At 38.0% G+C, this 7,312-nt stretch overlaps 1 protein-coding gene across 1 annotated transcript in view; it reads left to right on the top strand.

Annotated features, from left to right (window-relative positions):
• The first annotated feature begins 1,320 nt into the window (after positions 1-1,320).
• The window catches only part of LOC142108146 (cytosolic phospholipase A2 delta-like), a 68,791-nt gene continuing 62,799 nt past the window's right edge, over positions 1,321-7,312 (top strand). The window contains exon 1 of the mRNA XM_075191753.1: positions 1,321-1,399. The gene's annotated coding sequence lies outside the window, so the exon portion shown is untranslated. The remainder of the gene's footprint in view (positions 1,400-7,312) is intronic.

Below are 7,312 nucleotides of genomic sequence, written 5' to 3'. Positions count from 1 at the left end.
CTTTTCAGCAGATGGTTATGACAGATGAAGAGCACAGATCTGAAGGTAAATCGTGTAAAATGTGTTTAGTGTGTACACATGAATCCACATGCTGATCGAGACTTTTTTCTTTTAGTCGTTGGTAAAATCGTTATCGCATTAAGAGAAATTATCTGTAGTGTGTACCCAGCCTAAGTGATAAGCGTGCAGCCTCCTACTTAACATAACGCCTCTGTACAGACTACAGGATTTTATAGATGGTTATGATCTGCAACGTAAGTGAAAATTTGAGGGGGAGTAACTGACATGCTATACTTTGCTAATTGTGCATTGTTGACCAATATCGTCCACATTTTGGCAATTGCTGTGTGTGAAGGATGGAGGATGACATACACTGCTTTGTAATTGATGGTAAGTTTGTTCATTTTACTCCTGGCTTCATTTATGAAGATTTCACTTTTTTGCATATTAATTGTCCTTTAAAGAGCACCATATAGGACGTCAATATCAACAGCTGTGGCCTAATTTATAGAATGTGTGATCACTGTTTCTACACATGGATTTTCTAGGGCGCTGCACACAATTGTTTTAATGATTGAGAATTCTGCACATACTATGCTATTATTGTGTATTTATTATGAAGTTACTCATTGCACTGATCAGTGCAAGTACATTGTTAGTAAGCTCTTCAGAGCTGACTCTTCAAATCATTTATCTCATGTTCTGTTCCTTTATTGTAACCAATGAATATTTATTTTGTCTCCCCATTGTATAGTGTTGTGAAACAAGTTGGTGTTTGTTTTTGTTTTTTTAATAAAATACAATAATGTTGTTGTATATAGTTATAAACATCTATAGTCTCATTACACTTGCATTGTGCACACATCACTTACATTACTGCTATATGTGTCAAAGGGTGTGAATCATTGCATTGGACTAAACTGTACTTACACTTGTGCAAACCAGAGTAGATTTAATTTCCTATTGAAACTCCATAACTTTGGAATGTCACGTGTATCCTGACCGAATAGTTTACTGAGGTGGTTTCGTCTAGATCTTTAAAACTGTTTCATAGAAGTAAATTTGCATTGCAAGGAGAAAACTGCCTGGAGTTATCCACAATGTAATCAGACTGGTTCCTGTCTCTTTTCCCAGGCACTTAATAAAATGCAATTATAGTTCTATCTATATATTCATCCCTGTGAAATGTTTCTCAAATTTTCAGATGTATCATGTGCTGCCAAATTAACATTGTGTTGATCTAGCCCTTGGGTCTTTGTAAACATATGTTGTTTTTTTACCCCTTTATTATATCTGTATCATATTTTTTTTCCTTTGCAGATCATAACTATCTTGCGTTAATTTGAAGAAAAGAGAGGAGTAATGAAGTTGTTAGAGTCATTGACTTGCAGCACTCTAGGTAACATCACTGCTGTTTATAAACTAGTGACAGTGTTTTATTACTGAGAACAGCTAGCGTTTATATTCATTGATATTTACGTAGTGGTATGGTTTATGGTGGTATGTCATACCGCCACTTCTCTTCGTTATTAAGCTATAAACTTCCACTCTCTTACATTTTCCATACCTCCACTTCAACCACTGTGTGTACGACAATAAGGAATACAGAAGTGCAACATGATTATGTATAATGTAAGACAGTATTGCAGCATTTGTGACTTCCTTATTTAGCTTCTAACATGTTCAAACATGCTATTTGTCTAGAAAAGATATTGTCACAATATCACTCCTAGCAAGAACATGTTCCTACAAAGAGGAAATAAGTGAAACAAGATCATCTCACTATTTTTTGTGTATGATTTTGTATCGCCCATTTAACATTGTTTAAAAGTATGCGTCCCCACCCCACCGCCCTCAAATCCCCAGCATTTCGGTGTAGAACGCAATGCGAATACAGGAATGCAGTTTGTAATTTTACAACATTTTTAAATTAGAATGAAAGACAGATCTTGACATAAAGTTATATAAAGAACCCATTTGATATGTGGTAAAAGTAATTTTAATAAAAGTAAAATAACACTCTAAATTATAAACACAAGGGGGAGATATTTTTTTTTTTTTTTTTTATTATTCAGAATAACTGTGATTTACTGATCTCTGGAAAATGGCTTTTATTCACTAATATGGAACATCATGTCTACAATTTCTAGACAACAATATTACTCCAAGTATTGTTACATACTGTTATGACATGCTCACATTAGAATATAGGTATTTCTTTGTTGTTTGAGTTCACTGGCATCATCTGGACCAATTGACCTATCTAATCTTGTGTTCTATTTCCATGAACAGTGTGTACCTGTTACTTATTTAGCATGCACTTTAATTACACAATGATATGTGCCACGTGGCTGATGCCAGTTTTAATCGTGCCACTCATTATGACAGCTTATCATCAACATGCTTTAAACATCATACCTGATGACTCATTATAATTGATTGCAGGTTTGAGTTGTCAGTCATCAGGCAAGTCTTGTCAGCATGTTATAGTAAGTGCAGGACTCAATCAAGATAAAAAAAAAAAGGAATCTATAATGTGGTGGATGTGTTTGCCTCCGTTCCACAGCCAACTTATAAGAGAACTCCTACTTAAACACCGGTACTATATTCAGCGGTCAATTTATTAAGCTGTGATGAGCCAAAAGAGAATAGCCATCTCGGCTTTCAATTTATTAAGGGGTTAAAGCTTAACCTATCTTATGTAGGTCACTGCGGTCTCCATAGACTTCTATGGGGACTACAATCTGAACCCACTTAACGTGTTGGGCACACTCTTTTTGATCCTTCGCAATCCCGCAGTCAGAAAGCAACGCGCTTGCGTTCCACAGCCATTTGCGATACTTGATCTCAGAATTCCCTCAACAGGAGTGACGCATCTAACTCCTCCATTCCAGACCATTGGTTTTTGAATATTTTGGAACATTGCCTATGTATCAATGCACTTTTCCTTTAAGACATTTAACTCTCTGGTTTACATTGCATTAACTGTCGTTAGAATTTACTGTATATCATGATTTATCCATGTCTGTGCGTTTACAGATGTTAGATATTGATTTACATATCGGTATGTCTATACTAGGACACACTTATACACACTTTATACTTACATTAGGTAACATCCTCTTTTTTTGATTTTGTGAATAGTTACTACAAGCGTGGATGGGACACTCTATACTGTTTTTTTGTCTTTTTTTTTTTTTTTTTAAGACTGACCGTGAAAAGCAAAGCCTATCACCACTTATTAAATGGTCACATCGTATCCCCATAGAGGTCTATGGGGACTGCAGTTCCGGCAGCCGGCAATAAGTCTTTTGTTAGTTTAGGAGGGATGTTTCGCCTGGGCAATGAGCCCTAGCACGGTAAATAAAAGTGGCAATACAAAATTATATTTACTGCAGCCCACTAGCCACCAATGTTGAATAGACCCCTTAGACTTGTTCAGCTGTACTCATCCAAAGATATCTATGAATTGTAAGTATTCCTAAAACCAACTATTTAAATATAGTTAGACTACTGTGATAAAAAAAAACGCCATTATATACACCAGGGATGGGGAACATTTTCATGCAGGATTTCCACGTTAATTTAGCTGTATTGAAATCGTATTCAAGAAACTTCAATTATATATACTTAAAAATGTACATTATTTTGTAGAAATCTAACTGCTATATACTTGCTAACTCCAAACAAAGAAAACAATTTGTTAGCTCTAAAGTAAACTATTCTTTTAATGACTGTGTTTGCTTTTTGTTGGAAAGCATTTGAATATTTGGGCGCAGCATGGAGGTCTATAGTTTCAGCCTATCCTCTAGATGGGTATCTGTCATTTGTGACTCTAAGGGCTTCTTGATGTGGGTTAGGTAGGAAATATCAGTAAGTAGTTTTTACTTTGTGTCTTATTTTACTCTCGTCTTTTAAACTCTTTTGACTATCTCATATATAAACATAATACCATTTGTTTGCATGCTTTCTGGTCATATAGGACTGCATGTTACAATCTATGTTTGGTCATATTTGTTATATTATTTGTCATTATACCATTGCACTGGCTATTGTGTTTTCTAAAACTGTTATATAAATTGCGATTTCTATATACTTTATATCCATCACCTCTTTTGTCATTTCCTTATCCACTACATTTCTGTTCTATTATCAGGTCATACTCCGCGCCAGTATTTTTTTGTGTATATTATTTTACTCTCCATTTACTATTTCGGTGTCGGCTTCCAAATGATCATGTGCACAAAGCGCAAAATTAAGAGTCATTTTTGCCTGGAACTGCCATAGACTCCAGCCATCCAGCCTCCTTCGGAAGTGGCGCCAGTCAGCGGGGAAGCTATCAGCATTTTAGAGTAGCATTCAAATTAAATCATGAGCATAGCAGGCGTTAATTTAGCCCTTATGGCTTACTAGTGTTCTAACTGTGGCGATCAATCTAGGTGGATTATTTTGTTGAAACTTATTTTTTTCTTTGGTAATTTAAATACGTTTATTTTAAGAATAAAATTTAAAAGGCAAACAAAAACGTATTGATAAAAGGATTTGTTCTGTAAAGTTTGGATTCAGTCAAAAGGCTGCACTTAGGGACCTAGAAGGCCGCATGTGGCCTTAAGGCCGCAGGTTCCCCACCCCTGGTATAGACTATTAGTACACATTTGACCTCCTGTTTTTATTTTCATACAATGGTTGTTATATGTAGTTATGACAATGTGTATACTGTAGCAGTGTTTTTACTGCTATTTTGAATAGCATACAAACTCAAAGTGCCTATCATTACCTGTAGGCAGATTTATGTCCATCAATGGCTTGTTGCCTTGTGTTGTGTTCACCAAATGGATTACACAGCTTAAGTTAACCCTCAAAAAAATCGATTGACTTCAAGGTAGACAGCGTTGTCTATACTCTATAGCTGAATGCCTTATAGAACCTGAACACAGGTTGTTGTACTTTTAGTCGACCAGAGAAGAGTATGGACAACAATATCCACCTGTGAGAATGTACCTTTTGTATCTAAGCCAGCCGCACAGGCCAAGCAGCAGGATCCCAAAGTGGATGAGATCTGGCCATTTGGCACACAGGTCTACACCGGCACTCTTCCGTATTCACTGGGGCCTGATATCGAGGTCGGAAGGTGACTGCACACTTGGCGGTCACCCTGAACATATTTACCAGTATATCTGAAGATGATCAACCCAGCAATTTTTTGAATGTATTTTAATGAGCTCCCCGCAAGTTTTGGCCAGCTTTAGTAATATTAGAAGTAATAATAACTTGTCTCCAGCCAGGGCCATCTTAACAACATTATGGGCCCCCGGGCAAAGCAGTGCACTGGGGTCCCTATCTACTCATCCACTCACAGGAATAAAAATGTAAATTATCGATAAAATTAAGTTTATATTTATTGTTACCTGCAAAAAAGTCAGTGTTTAAACAATAAAAAAAAATGCTGTACTACAGAGATTAATCCACATAAACGTTTTTTGACGGCTAGACCCCTTCATCATGCTTCTGGTCTGCCCCTATTTCACACACTGTGCCCTCCATTATGCTCCTATTTGCCCCCCTTCACTTACCTTTCTATTATCTTCTTCTCCTTTTTCTTTTCTGCTTTCTTTCTTCCTTGCTTGCTTGTTGGTCGCGTCGTGGCTCCTCCCGGTGCGCTCCTCACTGAGAATGTCGTGCTGGATAACGTCACGCCTGACATTCTGTGCGTGCGCAGCTGGGAGGAGGGGAAGGGGGAGGGAGCCGAATCGGTGCCGCTTGACCGCAAAAAGGTAAGGTTTGTTTTTTTGGTTTTTTTTCTTAATTACTACAGAGTCGTGGCTATGGGGCCCCTATGCATGTGGGGCCCTCAGGCAGTTGCCCAGCATGCCCAATGGGAAAGACTACCCTGTCTCCAGCCTCTGGTGCACGCTTGTATCCTCAGCTCCCCACCACTGATCAATGTCATGTACAAAGAGGTACAGCCCACTCGTGCCAAGCAAAGGAATCCCAGTATAGTTATTCCAAAAATAGAAAAATCTTTATTGACCTATTAGTTTTTTATTTACAAAGAAATTGAAAATGGATACATCGGATTAGGGTTTTTACCACTGACTACATAGATATCTAAAGTGATATGGAAATATCTACCATGATGATCCAGAAATCCAGTACTGGCAGATGTGATAGCAGAGACATCGATGGTGCGTAGCAGAGGGATGTAGATTTATTTCCAGAAGTGTTAAATCCTACACAGATAATAAATACAGCACACTTGGCTGAGAACAATGGGGATGTACAGGTGTGGAGCTAAGTGTGCTGCACCCATGGAAAACAAGACAAAGAATTTGAAAATCATGTCACCGGACAACCGTTCATGTTAAACAGACATTTTAATTGAGTCACCACAAATGTCATTATCCTATATCCACTCAGTGCAGAAAATAATATGCGGGACAACTGCTCATCATTTAAAGATCAAGTAATTATGGCATATTAAGAGGACACAATGAAAACACAATGTGTCTAGATGTAAAATATATCCATTCATCCTGGCTTACAACTTGTAGCAGGTATGAAGAAGTTTTAAGAATGGTTTTGAATTATCCCTCTTTTATTTTTTAATAAATATTAGTATGCATTTCCTAGATAAGAGAGATAAGCATGCATTGCTTTTATTGTACCCTTTAACCCTATGCTCATTTATGGTCTCTTGTTTATATATAAAATTCCTAGTTTTGCTAAACTGATATATATGATGTATAATGATATACAAGTATATATATAAAGTATCCTTATTCATGCTGGGCAGGAGGTATACTAATATTCATGATTTGTTATTGGTTTGTGAATGTATAGAAAGATAGGTAACGCTTCCCTTTCCTTCTCCCTATCCCCTCCCATCGCTCCCCCTGGATGACCCATTTAGGGATTGTCGCTGTCTTATGAATCATCGCAGACATTGTGAGGTCAATCCACTAAGCCACTGATGAAGCCTCAAAACTCCTTTGGGGCACAACACTAGATCCTTAGATTGTACGCTCCTTTGAGCAGGGTCATCTCTTCTCCTGTCTTCACCACTTTTAACTCTGCTCTCTAGCTACCTAGCCCTCCTCCTCGAGGACCCTCTTCCCCCTCGTCCCCTCTCGCTCCCTCCTCTCCCCTCTGGGGGTCTCCCTGCCATCCGTGCCCTCCCTCTTGGACTCCGTCGTAGGCGGACCTTCCCCTCTCCCCTCTCCCGCCCCTCTAGCTGTGCTTAGTGAGTTACTGTTCTTATTGTTTACTGTACTGTGCTGTCTCACCTCGTATTGTAATTTCGTTTGTCCCTGTA

Source organism: Mixophyes fleayi, chromosome 12 (genome assembly GCF_038048845.1).
Source record: "Mixophyes fleayi isolate aMixFle1 chromosome 12, aMixFle1.hap1, whole genome shotgun sequence".
NCBI classification, from domain to species: domain Eukaryota; kingdom Metazoa; phylum Chordata; class Amphibia; order Anura; family Limnodynastidae; genus Mixophyes; species Mixophyes fleayi.
This window is presented reverse-complemented; position numbering and strand designations above follow the sequence as displayed.